The sequence below is a fragment of the Schistocerca nitens genome, chromosome 1 (genome assembly GCF_023898315.1).
Source record: "Schistocerca nitens isolate TAMUIC-IGC-003100 chromosome 1, iqSchNite1.1, whole genome shotgun sequence".
In the NCBI taxonomy this organism is placed as follows: domain Eukaryota; kingdom Metazoa; phylum Arthropoda; class Insecta; order Orthoptera; family Acrididae; genus Schistocerca; species Schistocerca nitens.
The window spans coordinates 122594142-122620502 of NC_064614.1; the positions used below are offsets into that span (position 1 = coordinate 122594142).

A 26361-nucleotide genomic window follows, 5' to 3' on the forward strand; every position below is an offset into this window, starting at 1 on the left:
CATGGGTTTAGAAAACATCGTTCCTGTGAAACACAACTAGCTCTTTATTCACATGACATGACGAGTGCTATTGACAAGGGATTTCAGATCGATTCCGTATTTCTGGATTTCCGGAACGCTTTTGACACTGTACCACACAAGCGGCTCGTATTGAAATTGCGTGCTTACGGAATATAGTCTCAGTTATGTGACTGGATTTGTGATTTTCTGTCAGATAGGTCACAGTTCGTAGTAACTGACGGAAAGTCATCGAGTAAAACAGAAGTGATTTCTGGCGTTCCCCAAGGTAGTGTTTTAGGCCCTTTGCTGTTCCTTATCTATATAAACGATTTGGGAGACAATCTGAGCAGCCGTCTTAGGTTGTTTGCAGATGACGCTGTCGTTTATCGACTAATAAAGTCATCAGAAGATTAAAAACAAACTGCAAAAAGATTTAGAAAAAATATCTGAACGGTGCGAATAGTGGCAGTTGACCTTAAATAACGAAAAGTGTGAGGTCACCCACATGAGTGCTCAAAGGAAATTCGGTTACACGATAAATCAGTCTAATCTAAAAGCCGTAAATTCAACTAAATACCTAGGTATCACAATTACGAACAACCTGTATTGGAAGGAACACATAGAAAATGTTGTGGGGAAGGCTAACCAAAGACTTGGTTTTATTGGGAGGACACTTAGAAAATGTAACAGGCCTACTAAGGAGACTGCCTACACTACGCTTGTCCGTCCTCTTTTAGAATACTGCTGCACGGTGTGGGATCATCACCAGATAGGACTGACAGAGTGCATCGAAAAAGTTCAAAGAAAGGCAGCACGTTTTGTATTATCGCGAAATATGGGAGAGAGTGTCACAGAAACGATACAGAATTTGGGCTGGACATCATTAAAAGAAAGGCCTTTTTCGTTGCGACGGAATCTTCTCACGAAATTCCAATCACCAACTTTCTCCTCCGAATGCGAAAATAATTTGTTGACACCGACATACATTGGGAGGAACGATCACCACAATAAAATAAGGGAAATTAGAGCTCGTACGGAAAGATATAGGTCTTCGTTCTTTCCGCGCGCTATACGAGATGGAATAACAGAGAATTGTGAAGGTGGTTCGATGAAACCTCTGCCAGGGACTTAAATGTGATTTGCAGAGTATCCATGTACATGTAGATGTAGATGTCTTAGACGGTATTTCTAGTTGTTCTGGTGAAACTCTAAATGTAGAAAAATGTAAGATAATGGAAATAAGTAGGAAAAAATAAATCCCTAATGTTCGAACACAGCATTAGTAGTGTTCTGCTTGACGCAGTCACTTCGTTAAAATATGTAGGCGTTGAAAAGCGATATGATATAGAACGAGGATGTGAGGATTCTGGTAGGGAAGGTGAATGCCACGCGGGATTAGCCGAGCGGTCTAGCGCTGCAGTCATGGACTGTGCGGCTGGTCCCGGCGGAGGTTCGACTCCTCCCTCGGGCATGGGTGTGTATATTTTTCCTTAGGATAATTTAGGTTAAGTAGTGTGTAAGCTTAGGGACTGATGACCTTATCAGTTAAGTCCCATAAGATTTCACACACATTTGAACATTTTCGAAGGTGAATGGTCGACTTCGGTTTATTGGGAGAATTTTAGAAAATTGTAAGTCATCTGTAAAGTAGATATAATATAGGACGCTAGCGCGACCATTCTTGAGTACTGCTCGAGTGTTTGGGATTCGTACCAGGTCGGACTGAAGGAAGACATCGAAGGCGGGCTGCTAGATTTCTTACCAGTAGGTTCGAACAACACGCAAGCATTACGGAGATGTTTCGTGAACTCAAATGGGAATTCCTGGAGGTAAAGCAACCTTCTTCTCGAAGGACACTAATTGAGAAAATCCTGAGAACCGAGAATTGAAGCCGAGTGCAGAACAATTCACGTAAGGGCTACGAAGATAAGAGAAATTAATGCTCATTTGGAGGTATATGGACAGTCGTTTTTCTCTCATTTTTCGAGTGGAACAGGAAAGGAAACGGGTAGTAGTGGTACAGGATACCTTCCGCCAAGCACCGTAGGGAGGGTTGCGTAGTATGTGTGCAGATATAGAAGTTCCGAAGACATGAATAAGAGTTGTTATTTCTTTATTAACTATTGGCATAACACGTTTTAATCAACTTTTAATGTTATTACATCCTGCCTTGCAACGAAATCAGTGGGAAGGATGATCTTGCTTCTTCAGCACCAGTTCCTCAAACCTCGGCAGAAAGCTGGAAACTGCAGTTCGCATCTCTTTCTCCACGTTCATTGGCGGACTATATTTCGTGTTGATGAAAACCAGAGCTGAAAAACCTAATTCACATAAGCCGGATGATGCGAAAAGTAGGGCCTATCAAAACTCGTAGGTTCTTGTTACCTACTTGTGGATACACCTGTTCCACAGTGCGTAATTTCTAAAATTTTCGGGAAATCATACAACCCCCTGCCGCCTCCCCACCCTCCTCACTCCCTCCACCCATAAAATCCCAAGTTTCTATTTCTGAAAACTCATTAAACAATGAGAAATCATTTTTTACAAGTTCTGATATTTAGGTTTTTAAAACGTAATTCTTGCCAGCGGAAAAAATGCTCCTAGTGGAGCACAATAAAGGCGAATATGTTGCCGTTTAAAAGACTCCGACTGAAAAGTGCGGTACCAGCTACCTCATTCTACCTTCCTCAGCGGCTTTAAAAAAATTTCTCAAAAATGTTGGTTCGCGAACATATTGACGTTCTGGTTAACACGCAATTCACCTCTCTCTCACTTCCACAAGTGTCACTAACCGCAACTCGGTCACACCCGCTAATCCATCGCTGTAAGTGGCTCATCCACTCCCACTTGTCCAGTCTCATTCATTCATTCAGCGCAGCTCATCCTCATTATCTCTTTGTGTCTCTCTAACTGCCACTGTCTCCTGTTTCACGGCCACAGTCGCCTTCGTTCCGTGCTGCTACTATTGTCTCCACTCAGTGCCACTGTCCCCCTCTTTCTCTCTCGTTTATTGCTACTGTCTCATTCCTTCCTTCCAATTGCGGTGTCTCTTCTTTATTTATTTATTTATTGTTCCGTGGGAACAAATTAAGGAGAAGTCTCCATGGTCATGGAACGACTCAATACATGAAATTATAACACGATAGTAGAAACAGATAAAATGAGATATAAGAAACATATTCAGGCGACAATTCGTAAGTTTAAATAAAGAAAATCAACAATGTAACACTGGAATTTGCTTAATTTTTCAGCTCTTCCGGGAGCTCCTCGACAGAATAGAAGGAGTGAGCCACGAGAAAATTCTTCAGTTTAGACTTAAAAGTGTTGGGGCTACTGCTAAGATTTTTGAGTTCTTGTGGTAAGTTATTGAAAATGGATGCAGCAGAATACTGCACTCCTTTCTGCACAAGAGTCAAGGAAGTGCATTCCACATGCAGATTTGATTTCTGCCTAGTATTAACTGAGTGAAAGCTGCTAACTCTTGGGAATGAGCTACTATTGCTAACAACAAACGACATTAAAGGAAATATAAACTGTGAGGGCAATGTCAGAATTCCCAGAGTATTGAATAGGGGTCGACAAGAGGTTCTCGAACATACACCACACATAGCTCGAACAGCCCGTTTTTGAGCCAAAAATACCCTTTTTGAATCAGAAGAATTACCCCAAAAAATAACACCATACGACATAAGCGTATGAAAATATGCGAAGTAGACTACTTTTTGTGTTGAACTGTCACTTATTTCAGATACTGTTCTAATGGTAAATAAAGCAGCATTTAGCTTCTGAACAAGATCCTGAACATGGGCTTTCCACAACAGCTTTCCATCTATCCGAACGCCTAGGAACTTGAACTGTTCCGTCTCGCTTATAATATGCCCATTCTGTCTGATCAAAATATCGGTTCTTGTTGAATTGTGAGTCAGAAACTGTAAAAACTGAGTCTTACTGTGATTTAGCATCAAATTATTTTCAGCAAGCCACGAACTTATTTAATGAACTACATTATTTGATACTGTTTCAATATTACACACAAGATCCTTCACTACCAAGCTGGTGTCATCAGCAAACAGAAATATTTTTGAATCACATGTAATACTAGAAGGCATATCATTTATATAAATGTCACTATCTCTCTCCTCCACGATGTCGTTGCCATAGACTGTCTTTCTCATTGATACTGGCTCTCACCCACTACCACTTTCTCCTCCTCTTTATTCCTGCGCCACTGGCATTGCCTCCCTCACTCTTTTCCCAGCACTGTTCGGTCACTGTCAACTACACTGGGGTCCAAAATTAAAGCAACTAACAGCGATTTCTCCGTCCTGTGCCTAAGTCACGATATAATCATACCAACTGTCAGCAGATGTCCGTAAGATCATGTTCTGCACGGAAGATGGCATTCCGGTCAATGGACAACCTCGCCAGTTACGACCACCTATCAAACGGCGTAGTATTTGTCGGGTAGTTCTGCATCCACAATCGCGGTGTATATAGTCACAGACGATGCAGTACATCTACATCTACATGATTACTCTGCAAATCACATTTAAGCGCTTGGCAGAGGGTTCATCGAACCACAATCATACTATCTCTCTACCATTCCACTCCCGAACAGCGCGCGGGAAAAACGAACACCTAAACCTTTCTGTTCGAGCTCTGATTTCTCTTATTTTATTTTGATGATCATTCCTACCTATGTAGGTTGGGCTCAACAAAATATTTTCGCATTCGGAAGAGAAAGTTGGTGACTGAAATTTCGTAAATAGCTCTCGCAGCGACGAAAAACGTCTTTGCTTTAATGACTTCCATCCCAACTCGCGTATCATATCTGCCACACTCTCTCCCCTATTACGTGACAATACAAAACGAGCTGCCCTTTTTTGCACCCTTTCGATGTCCTCAGTCAGTCCCACCTGGTAAGGATCCCACACCGCGCAGCAATGTTCTAACAAAGGATGAACGAGTGTAGTGTAAACTGTCTCTTTAGTGGTCTTGTTGCATCTTCTAAGTGTCCAGCCAATGAAACGCAACCTTTGGCTCGTCTTCCCCACGATATTTTCTATGTGGTCTTTCGAACTGAAGTTGTTCGTAATTTTAACACCCAGGTACTTAGTTGAATTGACAGCCTTAGAATTGTACTATTTATCGAGTAATCGAATTCCAACGGATTTCTTTTGGAACTCATGTGGATCACCTCACACTTTTCGTTATTTAGCGTCAACTGCCACCTGCCACACCATACAGCAATCATTTCTAAATCGCTTTGCAACTGATACTGGTCTTCGGATGACCTTACGAGACGGTAAATTACAGCATCATCTGCGAACAACCTAAGAGAACTGCTCAGATTGTCACCCAGGTCATTTATATAGATCAGGAACAGCAGAGGTCCCAGGACGCTTCCCTGGGGATCACCTGATGTCACTTCATTTTTACTCGATGATATGCCGTCTATTACTACTAACAGCGACCTTCCTGACAGGAAATCACGAATCCAGTCGCACAACTGAGACGATACCCCATAGGCCCGCAGCTTGATTAGAAGTCGCTTGTGAGGAACGATGTCAAAAGCTTTCCGGAAATCTAGAAATACGGAATCAACTTGAGATCCCTTGTCGATAGCGGCCATTACTTCGTGCGAATAAAGAGCTAGCTGCGTTGCACAAGAATGATGTTTTCTGTAACCATGCTGATTACGTATCAATAGATCGTTCCCTTCGAGGTGATTCATAATGTTTGAATACAGTATATGCTCCAAAACCCTACTGCAAACCGACATCAATGATATAGGTCTGTAGTCCGATGTACACTCCTGGAAATGGAAAAAAGAACACATTGACACCGGTGTGTCAGACCCACCATACTTGCTCCGGACACTGCGAGAGGGCTGTACAAGCAATGATCACACGCACGGCACAGCGGACACACCAGGAACCGCGGTGTTGGCCGTCGAATGGCGCTAGCTGCGCAGCATTTGTGCACCGCCGCCGTCAGTGTCAGCCAGTTTGCCGTGGCATACGGAGCTCCATCGCAGTCTTTAACACTGGTAGCATGCCGCGACAGCGTGGACGTGAACCGTATGCGCAGTTGACGGACTTTGAGCGAGGGCGTATAGTGGGCATGCGGGAGGCCGGGTGGACGTACCGCCGAATTGCTCAACACGTGGGGCGTGAGGTCTCCACAGTACATCGATGTTGTCTCCAGTGGTCGACGGAAGGTGCACGTGCCCGTCGACCTGGGACCGGACCGCAGCGACGCACGGATGCACGCCAAGACCGTAGGATCCTACGCAGTGCCGTAGGGGACCGCACCGCCACTTCCCAGCAAATTAGGGACACTGTTGCTCCTGGGGTATCGGCGAGGACCATTCGCAACCGTCTCCATGAAGCTGGGCTACGGTCCCGCACACCGTTAGGCCGTCTTCCGCTCACGCCCCAACATCGTGCAGCCCGCCTCCAGTGGTGTCGCGACAGGCGTGAATGGAGGGACGAATGGAGACGTGTCGTCTTCAGCGATGAGAGTCGCTTCTGCCTTGGTGCCAATGATGGTCGTATGCGTGTTTGGCGCCGTGCAGGTGAGCGCCACAATCAGGACTGCATACGACCGAGGCACACAGGGCCAACACCCGGCATCATGGTGTGGGGAGCGATCTCCTACACTGGCCGTACACCACTGGTGATCGTCGAGGGGACACTGAATAGTGCACGGTACATCCCAACCGTCATCGAACCCATCGTTCTACCATTCCTAGACCGGCAAGGGAACTTGCTGTTCCAACAGGACAATGCACGTCCGCATGTATCCCGTGCCACCCAATGTGCTCTAGAAGGTGTAAGTCAACTACCCTGGTCAGCAAGATGTCCGGATCTGTCCCCCATTGAGCATGTTTGGGACTGGATGAAGCGTCGTCTCACGCGGTCTGCACGTCCAGCACGAACGCTGGTCCAACTGAGGCGCCAGGTGGAAATGGCATGGCAAGCCGTTCCACAGGACTACATCCAGCATCTCTACGATCGTCTCCATGGGAGAATAGCAGCCTGCATTGCTGCGAAAGGTGGATATACACTGTACTAGTGCCGACATTGTGCATGCTCTGTTGCCTGTGTCTATGTGCCTGTGGTTCTGTCGGTGTGATCATGTGATGTATCTGACCCCAGGAATGTGTCAATAAAGTTTCCCCTTCCTGGGACAATGAATTCACGGTGTTCTTATTTCAATTTCCAGGAGTGTATTACTCCTACTACCCTTCTTAAACACTGGTGCGACCTGCGCAATTTTCCAATCTGCAGGTACAGATCTATCGGCGAGCGAGCGGTTGTATATGGTTGCTAAGTAGAGAGCTATTGTATCAGCGTAATCTGAAAGGAACCTAATCTGTATACAATCTGGACCTGAAGACTTGCCCGTATCAAGCGATTTGAGTTGCTTCGCAACCCCTGAGGTATCTACTTCTAAGAAACTCATGCTAGCAGCTGTTCGTGTTTCAAATTCTGGAATATTCCATTCGAGAATTTGAAACACGAACAGTATGGCGCACAGAAGACGCATGCCAGACTCTATGCAATGGAGGGGCGTAGAATGAATAGAAGCAGGACAGTTGCAAACTGACGTGGTCCGATGGCTTAATGTGAACTCTTCTGCTTTTTCTCGGATGAGGCGACAGTTTACAGAGACCTAAACTGCATCCCGGAGACCAGGACATGCCGACCATGGGTGACACCAGACAGAGTGGAACGTTATTTGGCTGTAAGGGCACGAGAGTACCGCCTAGTATTGCACGGCAAGTGGCATCTGATCTTGCAGCATTCACTGGACGTGTTGTATAGAGGCAAATAGTGGCAAAATAAAGGCAACTTGCAAAATTTCCGTTTCTTGCTTTAATTTTGGATAACAGTGTATGTTCCACTGCCGCTGCTTCTCTTTCTCTCACATTCCCCCATTGTCTCCTTTGCTCTTTCTATACCACAACCTCTGTCTGATATCTTCTAGGATTTATTACTTTTCCATCTCTTTCCCACTGCCAATGTCTCCTTCCCTCTCAGCATAAAAAATTCACGAATATGTTCGCATGCCAAAATTTATGGGGAAATTTTAAGGGTATAGGGGAGGGTAAGGCAACGGCCTTGCCGCAGTGGATACACCGGTTCCCATCAGATCACCGAAGTTAAGCGCTGTCGGGCGTGGCTGGCACTTGGATGGGTGACCACCCGGGCCGCCATGCGCTGTTGCCATTTTTCGGGGTGCACTCAGCCTCGTGATGCCAATTGTGGAGCTACTCGACCGAATAGTAGCGGCTCCTGTCAAAGAAAACCATCACAACGACCGGGAGAGTGGTGTGATGACCACATGCCCATCCTATCCGCATCCTCATCTGAGGATAACACGGCGGTCGGATAGTCCCCATGGGCCACTTGTGGCTGAAGATGGAGTAGAGGAGGGTAGAATGAGGCAGCTGGTACCCCAATTTTCAGTCGGACTCTTTCAAACGAATGACCGGCGGGAATGGCCGAGCGGTTCTAGGCGGTTCAGTCTGGAACCGCGCGACGGCCATGGTCGGAGGTATTCGCATTATTCCTCTGGTTCCCTTCTTTTCCCTGCCACAGCCGGGCATGTCACTCATGTTAAAAGAATTATGAGTCAGTAAAATGTCGATAGTTTACTTATGTGAAATGGAAATAACCGAAAACTAATTTTACATCTCAGACAGGATTTTACGTACACAGAAATTCTGCTTGTGCTTCAGCACTGCAACGATCGACTACCAGAGCCGTTCTGATGATAACGGAGACACATCACAGCACATTTCTCCGCGCTGCGTCAATTTGTGAACTACATTTTCGCCTCACGTCGGATATTATGAGCGTATTTTACGTGTACAAGTAAGGTAAATTTCAGCCTATGTATTTCGGAAACGGATAAGGATATCAAGAAAATTTTCAAGTTTCTCTAACGAACCTCACATGAGCTAATAACTTCGAACATCTGTGTGTTGAATACGAATAAAGAAATCAAGAAAATTTTTGAGGTTGGTCGAGAAAAATTTCAACCATTTGCTACGCATAGCCGTCTTGGAATCCGTGGCACAGTTTTGGTATGAAAACTGGTAAAAACCATTTTTGTGGTTTTCTATGCAACCACCCACATGCCTCCAAAATTCTTTTAAGGCTCACCGTAGACCACACTAAATACAAAAGAACCACCTGATTTGCTCCGTTTGCCTAAGCAGGAAGAAGAGCGTAATATTCATACTGTAGGATAGTGACAGTACGACGATCCTTCTGTTAGGTATACAAATGGTCTGTAGTCCAAGGGGTATCCAAAACAGTTGGCCCTACCCTTCTATCACCAATGGAACCCGAGATAGGAGACCCGGAAGAGTCCCATTTTTATGCGCGGCTTTTTGGAATATATTAGGTAGTGCTTGCTGTCACTTGCGTCCCGATAATCAAAGCAATAAAACGACAAGAATTAATATAAACAACAGATGCTATCGTCTGCCCCTGCTGTATAGGTAATCCAGGATGAGTTGAGCGTCGACCTATGTTCTAACAGGGGTATGGGGCAAGGGAAGAGGAACAGATCTTGGGCGCCAAGGGCAAGGGGATGTGAGGCAAAGGATGTTTACACATCGGCTCGAAAGGCTGCCAATTTCAGCCTTGTGTGCGCCGCGCGCCAGCTGATCAGAAGCTATGGCATAAACTTACGACACGGAAGAAGCAAGATTCCGTGAAAGCACATTATACAGACGCTTGCGTTTAGAGACTCCTTACGTTATTTGTTTCTCACTGACACACGTAATAGGAGTCGTCGCCGTGCTGCTAGGTCGCTGAGGATGCTGGTAGTCGTAAACAAAAGGCAGTGTGTACCGACCACAACTTCGGAACAAAGATCAACTTATCTTGGCTTTACTGTAGCTCCCCGGGGGTTGCTGGCGGTCGTAAACAAAAGACAGTCGACACGAAGGTTACCGATAGGTACGATCACAATTTCGGAACGAAGCCAAACTTATCTTGAGTATACTGTGTACACACGCACACACATACACACAGTACCTCGCCCCATGTCCCTGCCCATCGCATCACGTTGGTCATCCATTGTCACGCTCAATGGGGCAGGCGCAGCGGCATATTATAATTGTGTTCCGATTTAATAACACGTGTACTATTTTAAATCTCAGGTACTGTTACAGTGAGTTAAAAAAATCCCTGGGAGGTGCCGGAACACCGTTCTGGCCGAAATTAAGCCCTTGTCACGTTTATTTCTTGTAACGTTGCTTTCTCTTACGGGTAACTCTTAAATATCCCATATCACTTTTGCTACGTAACGTCTTTTTCTTTAAATAGAAATGAATCTATGTAAACTTGCGACAGTTGACATTCGACGAAATGTGAACAGGCTGTGTAGCTGGATACGTAACTTGGTATCTGCTCGTTGTCCTGGAGTTCTTGTCAAGAAATGGATTCACATTTTAGATCCATTCAGTTTCTATATGTATTACCAAACATATACACCTTTAAATTCTTCATTTGTGTAGCCGTGTTGTCCGCAGTTGCTTTACAATTCTTGAGGGTATTTTTGTTTTGTCGTTGCAACTGCAAAAATGCGTTTTTTTTTTTCACCGGACACGTTTCGCTTTATTGGGGTAAAGCATTACCAGTGGTGGTGATTTTCGCTTGATTTCTCGCTTACATCGGGAAATGCCGTCTGCTAGCACATCGTTGATGTTTTTCTTCTTTAGACAATGGTAGCTGTGGTCTAACTTTTAGTTGTTCTGTAGATTTATGCATTTCTTACGATTTTCATACCACACCTTGCCGCCTCACACCACTGTTTGCTGTACACAGTTCTGCAGAACTATGCATATCTTAGGTTTTTCACACCACACTTTTCCGCATACCAGTGTTTACTGTGCACAGTAAACAGTGGTGTGCGTTAAAGTGTGTTGTGAAAAACATAAGAAATCCATAGCGCTGCAGAACAACAGAAAATTATACAACTACCAGTGTGTAAAGAAGAAAAACCGAAACGATGTGCTAGCAGGCGGCATTCCACGATGTAAGCGAGAAATCAAGCGAAAATCACCCCCACTGATGATGCTTTACCTCAATACAGCGAAACGCTTCTGGTGAAAAAAACACGTATTTTTGTAGTTGAAACGACAGAATAAGAATACCCTCAAGAAATATACGCCTTTATACTTTTTCGATGCATATTTATTGCACACAGTGATATAGTCTGTGCGCCACAAAACTTCTGCTCGATAATGACTCCAGGTGAGCTGGTTTTTGCCTTATATGTCATTCCAACTGTGGTTTCCATTACTGCTATTAGAGATTTTCGATATTACATTCAAAAATAATTACATCCAAATGAACTGACTCGCATACAATAATAGTTTCCAATAACCGCTCCAGGTTTAGGTACACAATTCAGCCAAATTACAATGTTACTACATACGTTTACATCAAATATATAAATAGAACCAATTAGCTTATTAATTTTCGTAATTACATGAAGACGAACTCGAGCATCACTCTCATACCGTGTTTCCGACATATATTTCTACAGAACTTTTTAACAGTATTAAGGGCGATGCCGTCCTTTATACAGAAGGCACGATTTGGTGATCTGTTGACATATTTTGATTGGCATAATACTACAAATTAGCTTAATTACTTTGAAAATCAGTGACTTTGGTTGCATACATTTCTTATACAGTTGGATGTAACAATTTATGAGTTATTCCATATTCTGTTTCAGGTATTTTTGGATAACACACAGGAAATGAGTAACACTTTATTACGTTATTTCACAGTAAGATAATTTCAGGAGTTTCTCTACCAATCAATCGATTCCTATAATTAGATGTACCGACCTTTTATAGTTATTTACATTTTGCTGTTCGTGTTGTATACAGTATTAATGATCTTACAGACAATATTAATAGCAACATCAGACTTTTGCAGATGACGCAGTTATTTATAATGAAGTACTGTCTGAAAGAGGATGCATAAATATTCAGACAGATCTTGATTTCAAAATGGTGCAAAGATTGGCAACTTGCTTTAAATGTTCAGAAATGTAAAACTGTGCACTTCCCAAAACGAAAAAATGTAGTGTACTATGACTATAATGTCAATGAGTCACAACTGCAATCGACCAAGTCATACAAATACCTCAGTGTGATAGTCTGTAGAGATATTAAATGCAATGATCACATAGGCTCAGTTGTTGGTAAAGCAGGTGGTAGCCTACAGTTTACTGGTAGAATATTGGGGAAGTGCAATCAGTCTACACAAAGGAAATTGCTTACAAATCACTTGTGCAATCGATTCTAGAATACTGCTCAAGTATATGGGACCTGTACCAAATAGGACTAACAGGGGATATTCAATGTGTACAGAGATGAACAGCATCAACAGTCACAGGTTTGTTTGACCCATGGGAGAATGTTACCGGGATGCTGAAGAAACTGCACTAGTAGACTCTTGAACATAAGTGTAAAGCATCCTGAGAAAGCCTACTAACGAAGTTTCAAGAGCCGGCTTTAAATCACGACTCTAAGAATATACAAACCCCTACATATCGCTCACATATCGTGAGGACAAAATTAGCATAACTATAGCATGCAAGGAGGCATTCAGACAATTATTCTTCTCACACTGCATACGAGAATGGAATGGGAAGAATCCCTAATAATTGGTACAATGGGACGTAACCTCTGCCATGCAGTTAATGGTGGTTTGAAGAGTACAGATGTAGATGCGGATGTAGAAGGTAGAAATTACTGGTTACAAACCTTGTTCTGAGAGAATTATTCTGTTGACTGGAGTCTAGGTTATTACGTGCCCTAAATGAACTATAAGCTGTGGTATTGATCGGTGCAATAAACATCCTAAATTGGCGATGTGGAAACAGACTTTGATTTCGATTTGGGGTCTAAAGAAGTATTAATAAAATGCTCTTTTTCCTCAGTGGTAAGTGTTGATGGAAGTTCTGCACTGAAAGCGTCTTTGATCCAATCATGTTGATCAACTTCTTCGGTAAACTACTTCCGAAAGTAATCACAGAGTTCACTTAAATGATCCACAAAAAACAGACTTAATTTCCTCACTCAACTGAAATTCACTGTCTTCTAAAATCATGGGAAGAGCAGGAAAAACTTAATATATATCTTTGTGATCTAACATTTCTTTCACAATAGCGGTTTCGTTCTGAAGGCTGTAATTTTGTTTGACAGTTGCAGAATGTTGGTATTATTACCTTGATGGGATACATACAATGAACTGAATTGTTAAAGGATGCCACAAAGATAATGCAGTTTCAGAATATCGTCACTGTCTACGAACTTCTCGGAACTCAAATGTTTCTCTTGAACAAGGTAAGAGTAAAATAAAAGTTCATTGCCAAGTTCATACACATTTTTGAAGATATTCGCATGCGAGAGTCAGGTAGAGTTACTGTAAAAAGTTAGGGACGTGTGCTCGATTCCTAAGTCTGTGCATATTTCTTGGAAACGTCTTAACTAAAGTGGTCGACTTTTAATGATTCTCTTCGATCACTGATTGAAGAACCTCATGACAGAGAGAGCTTCTCGGCGAATAAAACAGTGTTTCCAAATAGCATGGTGAGCCTCTTTACGAAAGTCTTCAGTCCCGTGTAACAGCCAGCCATACATAAGTAAACATGGGTATCACATCTGCTTTCCAAATTAATATTGTCTTTAAACATGAAATGGTGTAGTATTCCAACAATGTCTGTTGATTTCGTTCTAGGAGTTATTTTCCTGCAGATAAGAAGATCCTAATGAAATTTGTTGACATGTATAAGTGGCACATAAATTGGATCACATTATTGTGGTAGCCAGTAGCTTCATCCAGCTGAATAGCTAAATGACCATTACCTTTCAGTATTTCAACCAAGTGATTATTAATGTCGTCAGCCTATCGAATATTTGGCAACTAATAGTGTTGTCTGACACAGGCACACTTATTTATTTACTTATTGATGTAGCGCCGATAATATCACATTCATGATATTGGACTTGTCAAAGTACAGAATAATATGCAATATTATATATTTACATCATGTACAAAATCTTGTCATTTGTATCAACACATCCTTATAACAAAAACATTATTCTGCTTAAATAGGTTATAAAATTATGGACGTACATACAGGTAAAGTAAAAGCTAGCGAAACACCTTGGTTGGTTTTACTAAAACTATTAAAAACATGTACTGTAGTTAATTAGGCATAGTAACATATGGCACAAAAGTTAGGTGCATAATTAGGGTATCGACTATCAACTGAAAGCGATGTCTGAAATCTGTAGATCCAGATTCTTTTTTAAGAGAATTTCCTAACTTAAAGACTAAAAAAATTATTATTACTGATATACGTATTTGTCTAAAAGAAAAATTGTCAGAAGATATGTTCAACAACTGTAGTAATTATACATGACTTTACTGATGGAATACTTCACATTTGTAACAAACGTAAATTTGCGTTTTTCTTTTCAGTTGCATATATAAAAACTTTGACCATGTTCGTTATTTTCAAACGACTTTCACGGCAAATTTTCTAGAATTTAAGTGCTCAGTGGCGAGTTTTCTTCAGATAACATACGAGTAGAACGTACACAGTTAAACAGTTTTTATATTTATCACAGCAGTATAAAAGAAGAAGATATTTTTTGTATTTATGTTCTACTTTCCCTGATGGATAATGAAATAATTTGGAAATTACAGATTTAAGAGGTAGCTTTGCAAAACTAAAAAATAATCGAAATATTATATTGTCATTCATTCCACTCCGTTTAATACAGAGCACATTTTTAATGTAACTATAACAATTCAGTAGATCTAGGTCTCTCTGCTTTTTATTAAAAGCTTTTAAAGCTCTCAGGAATCACCTTAAACGGAAATGAATTGTTTCTCTTTCACTGTTTAGCGCTTCAATAAGAATTATAGATTTGTTTCTGTTATAATGTCTATGTAAAACTTATTTTAAAAGAAATAAACAATTCAATTTCACCAGCACTTCATAATATACTTTCAAAGGTCTTACCACAGTCTAGACTGTGGGTCTTACCAAGAGCCCAAAGAAAGGCGACTGTGGTGATTGTGAGGGGTGTGATGATATGTCATTTGTGGATTGTGTGGAAAAATGGTGTCGTACCGGAACCGGCTCAAGAGGAATGACATTTGGGAAGTTTTAAAATGTGGATGTGAAGAACAATGCTTAATCTTAAGTGGACTACACACTTATAAACGTAGAAGTACCGTTATGAAGTAAACAGAGGAAGAAAGAAAATAGTTGGAAGTGATCAGAAAGAGGAAAATGGGGAGAGGTACGAAAAGAACTGGAATGGTAGACGACAGTAGAAGTGGACGAACATACAAACAGATGAAGTAAGATAGTCAGATCAGACAACGATGAAGAGCTTCCATTTGAAACCTGTCATATGACAGTTACACTGAAGAAGAACAGAAAAAAGCGCACTACATTTGAAACTATTGTGTTCTGTGACTCATACATTTTTGTAGCCATGTGATACTCCCCGACACCTGACGATGAAAAGTTACTTCTTACGAGGTTTCATCATAAGGAATTATTTGGCTTTCCGAAAAAAAGGTATATGGCTTTTTATGAATACCTTGTTGTCCGCAAAATCAATGGGGTATATCTGGAGCAAACATCGCTACACTGAAGTAATGATTTCATTACATGAAATCAATGTTAAAATAATGGCAGCGGTGGGATTCGAACCCACGCCTCCGAAGAGACTGGTGCCTTAAACCAGCGCCTTAGACCGCTCGGCCACGCTACCCACGAGAGTGCTAAGCATTCAGTATGTATAGAAACGAGAGGGGTATAAGTAACTTATAAAATGCCTTTTTTGTTTTATGTGTATTGTAATACATATACGCAGTACTGCCAGTAAGGTAGTACTCGTTACTAAACTGTGTGTTAGCTGCCGTAGGGTTTACCAACACCGCTCGTATGTAAATTAACCGTCACTGTATGAGGCCGCGTCCTACGTTAGTCCAATAAATTGTAGGTGGATTTGGTTAGTTTTTCGTCTGAGGGTCCGATTGCATTTCTAACTTGTCATATACGAAGAAGATCTGAACCCCTGAATGTGGTAGTCTAATCATACCACATGTCCCGTAAGTTTGATACAGCTTTACGTCACCATAAGTTTTTTACGCATTTACCTTTCAAAATGACATCTTATGGTAAATTTTACCGCCACCCACGATCTACTGGTCACAATCAGATCCATTCCAGTTGTTCGCACAGACAACAGACATAAAAGGCAATTAGTAATGTACGATACTTCCGACGAGAGGAAATGTGGTCCAACCCCTAGTAATAAGTATGATGAGATTCAGGGTGAAAGCAGCAACCAAAACAAAAATGTGATCTGGAAACAAGGCCATAATTAAGCTGTAAAAAGTAATTGGAACAGAAGAAATACTAAAATACAAAGGTCAAGTCTCAGGCCGATTTGACATTCTAAGTAGTATGGGAAAAAATCATGAAATGACCAGAAATAAGTGCCGGAGTGGAATAAAAGTAGTTGTCGTCACCACTGCAAGTAATAACCTACGGAAAGTGAAAAAAGGCAGGAATAAGTAGTTTGACCAAGAATTTGAGGAAGCTGAAAACAAGGTTATGAAATTATGCAGAAAATGGCTGCAAGCAAATAAGAATCCTGACATATCTGCAGACACTAAAACAGGCTAATAAAATAAGCTGCAAGAGAAAGAAACAATACTGTTACCTAAAACAACTCACTGAAACTATTCATAAATATTACCAAAATAATAACATTTTAATCAGCAATCAAGAAGGCCAAAAAGTTGCACTAAGCACAAAAAAAAATTAGCAACTCAAACAATAAAATAAAAACCATATGGCACATCACAAAAAGTGAGACAAATAGGAACATAAAACCTGACAATAATAACCATAAAGTTGCAGCCTCAGATTTCAACAATTTTTTTCTCACTATAGCTGAAAAAACAGTGAACCATAATAAACAGTCTCACACAGAAGCTATTGAACTACTTAACCACATGCAAAAAACATCTAAAGTAGCACTTCATTTCAGAAGTACAGCTCCTAAAGAAACTGAAAAAAAACATAAAATTACTCAAAAACTCATATTCCTGTGGATACGGTGGCATATCAAGTAGGATTTTAAAATCATGTGCAGACTTAAATCAGTATATATTGTGATATTCGTGCGAACAACCTACGGAAACTGGTGTGTTCCCAGATAGATTAAAACATGCAGGAGTGATGCCAGTCCACAAAAGTGGAGAAAAGGATGAAATATCCAACTATCGGCCCATCTCTCTGCTGCCAATGTTCTCAAAGGTTTTTGAGAGAATAGTGTATGATAGGATTTATAGTCTCACTACACAAAATGGCTTACTGGCTCCTACACAGTTCAGCTTTCGTAAGGACTCCTCCACAGACAGCTATATTTAACCTATCAGATGAAATTTTAGGTGAACTAAATTACAAAAGGTATCCAATGGAGATATTTTGTGACCTTGCCAAGGCATTTGATTGTGTAGATCACAACACACTCTTAAAAAAGCTTCCACATTATGGCATTAAAGACAAATCTTTGACTTGGATGGAATCATACTTACAGAACAGGAAGCAAAGGGTTGTCTTAAGAGGGACAGATACAGTATTAAAATCAGACTGGGGAAATAAAATTTATGGAGTCCCAGAGGGCTCAATTCTTGGGCCACTAATTTTCCTAATCTACATTAATGATCTACCAATCACAATTAATAACAGAGCAAAAATAGCAATGTTTGCCGACAATAGAAGTATCCTCATAAAAGGACCCAACTCCACAATGCAGGATACAACCATGACAGTCTCTACTCAAGTACACAAACGGTTCACTGTGAATAGCCTAACCTTAAATCTTTGAAAAACCAATATGATACACTTTCTGACAAAAAAAATAAAGTTCCTGAAATACATGTTAACAATCACAAAATTAATGAAACCACACATACAAAATCCCTAGGTATCCAGATAGTCGCCTAAGATGGAAAGAACAAATAGATCAGCTGGTCAAGAAACTTAGCTCATTGTGCTTTGCACTAAGAGCTCTCTATCAGTTAGTGGACAGAGAAATAATGTTGTTGTCATATTTTGCATATTTCCATTCTGTCCTTTCTTATGACATAATCTTCTGGGAAAATGCTGCAGTTGTTGGAAAAAGTCTTCAAAATACAAAAACGAGCAGTGAGACTAATATGTGTGGTCACTAATGGGGCATCTTGCAGAGGTCTCTTCAAATCTCTCAGGATACTTACCATCACAGGTCAGTATATATACTCACTGACGTTATTTGTAGCCAACAATACAGAATTGTTTCAGAAAAATTGTGACATCCACAACCATGACACAAGACAGGTGAAAAATTTCCACCAAGGCTCTGCAACTCTCACTAAAGTACAAATGGGAGTTACTGAGTCAGATATAAAGGTCTTCAATAAGCTCCCTATCAATATAAAAAAGGAAGTAAATAATGTATAGGGTTTCAAAAGGAAACTGAAATTACTCCTCATCAAACAAACTTTCTATAAAATGAATGAATACTTACAGTTATAAGGAATAAGAGTTGGGAAAACTGCCTAAGAAAAGCACTCCCTTAAAGATAAAGTGTGGTGCTGTTACTTGTAGTTTAATTGAAATTGTGGTGATAAAATGTAAATTTATCTACGTCATTATGAGAAAATGTGAACTTCCATGTATCCCACACTCTTGAGCATTCACTTAAACCTCTTCTTAAGGAATGCAGTTAAAATTTGTATTCAATCCAAACCATGACCATGAAGCAAATTTACCTGCTTATATATGTTAGTAGCATAAAAATATGCACTATCACTTGTTATTTTAACAGTCACTTAAACTGTTTTTGGCATAAGGCAGGCTTTAATACTGCATGTAGGTAATTGTTTTTGGTAAATAAACAAATGTCTGTGCAATGTGATGTATAAATGTTCATGTACTACTGTATTGTATGAATTGACTTGTCCGATATTACTTGTACACTGGTTGTATAATATGTACTCAACAGGAAAAAATAAATAAATAAATAAAATTAAAAATGTATGACACAGTCAACAAAACTGAAAGAAGCTTTAATCACAAACATAAGGCCATGAAGTATAAGGATGGCAATTTGATTTGCCTATTGGACCAAGCAAAATTTTATCAACAAGCAAGTAGTATTTTGACAATCCAGTTGACTGTTCTGATCCAGACTCACCAATTACAAATTCCAGCATTAGCTCTTACAATGATCATATTCCAGAAACAACATATGAACACGTGCTGGGAAGTATTAAATGCCTAAAAATGGTAAGGCAAGTGGGATGAATTGCAGCTGAAATACTAAAATATGAAGGAGAAGCACTGCATAGAAGTTTGTTTCACCTGATACACATACTATAATCTGGGAAACTGAGACCATAACAACAGAACTGAAAGAATCATTAATAGTCCACACACATAAAAATGAGACAGGGAAGACTTAAGAAGCTATAGGGAATATCATTAGGGCAATTTCATCTCCATTCATACAGAACATGTCAGTTAAAAAAAAAAAAAAAAAAAAAAAAAAGAAAAAAAAAAAAGGTACTACATCATTAGACCACAATAACACAGAATGTCATGAAAATAACAAAAAAATAATAGACCCACAGAAGTGGCTAATAAACTTAACAACAATGTAGGAAAAGAGAGATTGCTACCGACCATAAAGCATGTAAAGTTGCAAGCAGGCACAGTTGAAAGACTCTTATATATAGCTTTTGACCATAACTTTTCATCAGTAAAAGAGAGACAGACACAACACACACACACACACACACACACACACACACACACACACACACACACACACACACACACATGACCATCAACTCCAGCATCTCAGGCCAGAATACATTTAACAGTTACTTTTCAGATACAGCACAAAGCCTAATTATTAAACATTATAGCTCACAAACAGATAGCAAAACATTCCATTCAGATTCAAGAACTTTGTGAACTTATTCAAATCATTAAGTGATTTAGGCAAGAACTCTGTTCATCCTCAACAAAATATTTCCATTCTGTATGTCTGAAGTCCAGGCTTATCTCCACAAACTTTGGAGAACTGATACATACAATTACGAGCAAAATTCACTTTAGAGAAGCTGTTCAAAAGTGACTGCATTGCAATTGCAAACATTCTCTGCACGCTGCATCATGCTTCGCTGGACCCTATACAACACACCTGCATTCACCATTGCTGAAGTGGCAGGCACACAAGTCATTAGGTCATGTGCATCCAATGGTGGAATAATATAAACTTGCTCCTTTTAGTATCCCCACAACTAAAAATCTATTGGGTTAAGGTCTGGGGAATGTGGAGGCCAGAATGTTGGACCTCCATGACCAATCCATTTCCCCAGAAACACTTAATTTAATTAGTTACGCATATTCATTCCAAAGTATGGCAATGAACAATTATGCTGAAACCACAGTTGTCACCAAAAACCAAGTGGAACATTTTATAATGTGTCAGGCAAAGTATTGCAAAGACACATATGATACAGGGGTACATTCAACTCATCTGGCAATAAGTAAGCCCAAAAGTGCTCCTCTCACAATTCCAGACCACAGATTTATGCTGAAGTGTGCCAGAAAGCCAAGTTCACAAGTGATGTGGGTTGTGTTCCGACCAATAATGGCTGTTATGGAGGTTGAGAATACTTTCATGAGTGAATCTAGATTTGTCAGTCCATATCACATTATTTGTAAAATGTTAATTATCTTCCATTTGGTGCTAAAGTCATTCACAAAACTGTACTTGTCGAATGCGGTCTTCTGGCTGGTGTTAACCTGGAATGATATGGATGCAGTTCTTTATCTTGCAACACTTCAACAACCAGTTCTTGAGATACCTGGAACTGCCTTGCAATATCACAGGTACTTTGCTGGGGTGATTGGTGAACAGCTTCAAGAATCGCTTTGTCTGTTAGCGGGGTACATCCAGTCCTTGTACGACCTCTTTCCAGTATTTGTGAACGAAGATTACTGGTTTCCCGAAGGCACTGCTCCTGGTGATGAAAACCATTCTAGTCGAGATGGTGCCTTTGACAGTATCGTGCAGCATATACACAATCAGCAGCAGCAGCTTGGTTATCAGATGCACCCGAGGCCAAAAGCATATCGACATATTCAAAGACAATAATTGCACTTAAGTCACTGTGTTTTATGATGGTCTCCTGGACATTACAAGAGGCGGGAGATGGTTGTTAATATGGCGTGTGATCTCCATGGTTGTTAATATGGTGTGCAATCTTGAGCAGCTGCCTTACATGTATTTGACGAGACCAGTTACGGCTGTGCACTGTGCGGTCAGTAGGCACATGCATGTAGTTTAATGGATCCTACTATCATGTGACACACTACTGTCATGTGACAAAATGATGTCCTGCTTGTAAATGACAATAATTAGGTAAAGGACATCTAAGAAATAAATAAGGAACCTAACAAGGGTTCGAACCATAGCACCATGATGGATGTGGGTTTGATGTCCCAACAGTCTACTCAGTGAGTTATGATGGCTAGTACGGGAGTATTGGACGATATACGTTCCTCTGGACATTCCAATGTGCTGCACGCTGTGACAGTTGCCAGCTCCTCGCTTTCATACATGTGTTTTCAAAATGTACCCATTCCAATGTTGCAATAAAAAAATTTCTCTTGAACCTGGAGGAGGAATCACATGCCGCCCTCAAAGTGTGGCATTTTTTTCTTCACCATGTGTATACAACATGTCTGTCCTCCTGGAGAAGGAAATGCAGTGGCGTATAGTTGGCTGCCAATTCCGTTATTCGTAACAGAAGATTTTGATGTGCATTATGTACAAAACAAAGAATGAGAACTGTAGTCTAGTAATGAATGCAAAGAAGAGAGAATACATTCTAGTTGGAGGCTAAGGAAATGAGTAGTGGGTAGCTCAAGAAATAATAAAGTAGTAACTTACACGAATACTTAGCAGAATAAATAACTAATAAAGCAGTAGGCCACATATGCCTACTGCCACTCCGACATCTCTGCTCTGCAGAGTTGCCTACTTGTTGCACGCAAGTGTCTATCCTCCTGTGACTGTGAATCCATACAAGATGAGCATCACATGTCCTGACAGTATGTTTATATGACATTTGTTCCAGGTTCTACCCGACAGCACCAGATGTGCTTCCGAGCAATGCTTGTGCCAGGAAACCAATGGTGTTGCTTTTGAAGAACAAATGTCATTCATATACCACTTGGATGCAAACACAGTTCCACCTGCTGGGTATGTAAGGTCAGGCACAGCCTCCAGCAGGCCAGCTGCAGTTCGAATTCCAGTTGCAGTACAGTCCAGTTCAGTTGCTCTTTCAGTTCCAGCCCAGGAACTTTCTGAGACAAGCCATGGTGCTCTACGCTATGCAGCGCAGGTCCTCACAGATGCTGCCGTACAGCAATACAGGATGATGCTTCCCAAAGATCTGATATCACGCAAGTAAACTCTGTCTTTGTTATTTCAAGTGACCTTTAACGATCTTTTAGCTGTTGTTTTTGGACAAACATCATTGTGCATTTGTGCAGTCAATAAAGTGTTTTGTATTGCAACTTGAGATTAATCTTTTAACACAGAAAGCAACCGCCTATAAAGTGTACGACAGGAAACTGGCAACAAGTCTGTGTCCACCTGTGTTAAAGTACTTTATCAAAGTTCTTTTCTCTCCCCTCATCCACCTTTTAGTAAAGAGTTGTTACTGTGGCTTTTTGTTACACTTGCCTTGTCCGCCATAAAGCCCATTGGTGACAAGACTTTTCTCAAGTGGTCTATGGCTCTTGCTGTGTGCTAGTTTGTTTGCTGGAGTAGCTGTCTATTTTTTTTTTTCTCACTGGTTATGAAGTTTCAGCAAATGGATTTTCCCTTGTGTGCTGCTTTGTTTTGAGAGGGCAGTGTTTTCCTGTGTGTGGTGTTCTCATAGCCTGTATTCAGTGGCTTTAGTTGCATTCTGCAAATCTTTTGATGGTACCTTTGTGTCCCACTGGTTGTCTTCCATTCATGTGTTGTTGCCAAAGAAATTCTCTTAGTTGATGCTGTTGGTCTGTATTGTTTACAATGGTTAATTAGTGACTTTTTTTGTATTTCTGTGACAGTTCAAGTTCCAGACTTAGCAGTGTATTTTTGTCTCTGGTTTGAGTGCCCTTTTACATTACCATGTCTATCCCATTAGTGAAGTCGTCTCTGTCTCATGTTGTTCACTAACAGGAGCAGCAAATTCAGAAACTGCTGCAGGGCTTAACACAGCTTTTGGCTGCAAAAGCTGTATCTCAGCACGCTGCTCCTGTTTCTGCAACAAAGTTTCAGGTGTTTGACAGCCAGGAGGAAGACAGGGTCATGTACGATCAACAAATGGGACTGCATTTCATAGCTTACGGCATGCCAAATTCGCAGTGCAGTGGTCACTTCCTTGTTGTTGTTGTGTTGTTTGTGTGTGTGTGTGTGTGTGTGTGTGTGTGTGTGTGTGTGTTGTTGGGTTTTCTTGGACTCTCGTCCGGAAGATGTAGACTACGACTTGTTGGAGAAACACTTAGATGTGCATTTTAATTGTAGTGACAGACAAATGCAACATGTGCACACATCAACACGGTGTCTTGGCCTACCACTCTTCACCAAAGTGTTCCAATGAGTATTCTTGAACACTGTCTGGCTGGGGTGTCCAGAAGTGGTGTACTGGACCACCTTCAGTCAGGTTGTTTGCTACGTTGTTGAATCATGTAACATTCCACGAAAGCAGTCCCACCGCTCTCGGCCCAGCCCTCGCTTGTGACACTGTCAGATGCCACCTCTCTCATCGTTGGTTTCAGTCTTGTCATTGCCCGCTCTATTAAAGCTGTCTCTCTTGTTGTAGCCAAGCCTGTCAGCAGCGGCATTAGACTTGTCCACAGTCCGCAGATCGACAGCCCTGTCACAGTCAGCTCACCAGCATCACCAAGTCTGCCTGCAATGAAATCAGTCATGCAGTCAGTCTGCACATCACCAGCCCTGTCACAGTCAACTCTCTTAGTCATCGACACATCTGTCGCAACAATGTTCGTCCTGTTGTAAATCCTGCAAGCTAACATCCCAAAGATGTTCAGGCTCAAATTCGCTTCCTCTTCATTGAAACGTTTTGGCTCAAACTCGTCTAGGGGTTGAACCACATGTGTCGCATTACACACCCTAAATTAGACACTTGTGACCCTTTGGTTAAATTGTCTGGCTAATGGCAAGTTTGCGAAATTGTATGAAACAAAGTTAATGTAACATATAATAACAGTAATAACAACGTTGGGAACCAAATTAACAACCCATAAATGATATAGGCCACACAGCTGCAATTTGGTTAGAATAATGTTTATTCAGAAAGAAAACTAATAGCAAAAGTGGTCGTATTTAAAATTACTATTACACTCGAGGGCATATCCATTTGACACAGTTCGATCATTCACAATCTCATCGAAAAACGCAAGTCCAATACTCCACGTCGATATTTACACGAAAAGTTAGTGCTCACACCAGGCGCGTGGCTGCTCACTGCTCAGACTAAGTCTCACGATACCACACAACGTGAAATTTTCTAAGTCGTTTCACTTTCTAGCTGCCTAAAGACCGACTGTCCGCTTTTGCATCTCAATCCGAACTGTCCCTCTGTCCGTCCCCGGCCACTTTTTCCAACGCCAAACATCCTCACTCAACTGACTAGGGCAGTTCCCTTTCCTAAGGCTGTCCATCTGATTGGCTACACCTTATTCTAAATTATTTTACATTTTATCAAAGCTTGACCTTTTCACAGTCTAAATAAAGTAACAATAATACCCATTACATAATAAACTCTACATTGTTTTACATAAAACCAATACAATTTCCTTTTAAACTTTGAATGTCATGGGCGACAGTCTCGCACCAATGTGTTTTCTGATAAATAAATAAATAACAAAGTACCTTTTATGCATTCAACTTTACAACAAATATTCTATTACCTAATGATTCAATGAGGTGTCATGCTGTCATCGTTCAATGTGTGTTGTGTGGAGGAAATGATGATGATGCTTAACTGAAAATACTGATAATTTAAATTTACTATTATCTTTTAAACAAATAAAGTTACTGAGTTGATATTCACAACATTTGTCATTTTAGTGATGCACTTCTATAAGAAATGTCAATCGGTAAGACCGACCAAAGTGTTCAGATTTTAGCATTGAGGTCTTTGTTACAAAACTTGTTAATTTCACTTTAACAGTAAATCCTAAACTATTATAGATATGATCAATATTCAAATTTTATTGGGATCACTATGATAATTTACGGAGGATGGCAGATTAAAATTACTTGGCTTCATTCCTTGAATTACTACAGAGTTAAATAGTTTCCATAAATGTTTTCCTTTATGACCGATCTTAGGTCCGCCATATTTAACACTGCTACGTCTCCCTGGCAACAAATGCCTTCTACTGGGTTTCTCTGTGACGTAGGTTCTCATGTGTCTCACTTGAACACTGCAGCGCTTAGGCCTCAGTAGACAACAGACGCCTGTGGGTTTCCCCATCTCATGGTGAATCTGCTCCCTTTGTGGCAGACAGTCCTGGACGACAGGGTTCATTTCACAATTCCTGAAGCCTGACTTTCTGCCATATACTTAAATGAGAGCAAAATGCTCGTTAACTCACAATCCTCACACCGCTGGCCCTGTTTCAACCAGCCATCAGCAGCTCTGTAGATGCTGATGCCAGCTGTCTTGTCAATGTATTCATCACTGGCCTGGCCATAGCTGGTCGTATCGCCACAATTGCTATAGCCAGTCCTGTCGTCTCTACTGGCATTGCTGTGGCCGACCATGTGGCTGTTCCCATTGTTGCTGCCAGTCTTGCCACCTGCTCACCATCCCAGTATCCACCACTGATCCTATTGCGTGTTCATGCAGGCTGTGGCTGTGGCTTCTTTGAGGTTTCACCGCAAGCTCTGCCAACACCCAGAGTTCCACGTCACTTCCTGCAATGGTCATTTATGTTCCCCTACACGGACAAGGCATGCTTGTTTTGTTTGGACCATTTTCCTGTGGTACTTAATGGTTCAATTCTATATTTTCATGCAAATTACTCTGAGCTTCTTGAAGTTGTTAAGCAGTGTTTTATGTACTTTTTCTATTCTTGTGTCTCCAATGTAATGGGCCCTACACCTCAAGCTAAGAAGTCTTGTTCATTGTACCTTCTACTCCAAGG

The 26361-nt window shown here is 41.0% G+C and overlaps 1 non-coding gene and 1 pseudogene across 1 annotated transcript; one reads left to right on the forward strand and one right to left on the reverse strand.

Annotated features, from left to right (window-relative positions):
• Positions 1 to 8116: 8116 nt before the first annotated feature.
• On the forward strand, positions 8117 to 8234 carry LOC126205699 (5S ribosomal RNA; annotated as a pseudogene).
• Positions 8235 to 15753: 7519 nt separating this feature from the next.
• Trnal-aag (transfer RNA leucine (anticodon AAG)) lies at positions 15754 to 15835 on the reverse strand. Its single transcript has one exon. It is a non-coding gene; the product is annotated as a tRNA-Leu (tRNA).
• Positions 15836 to 26361: the final 10526 nt, after the last annotated feature.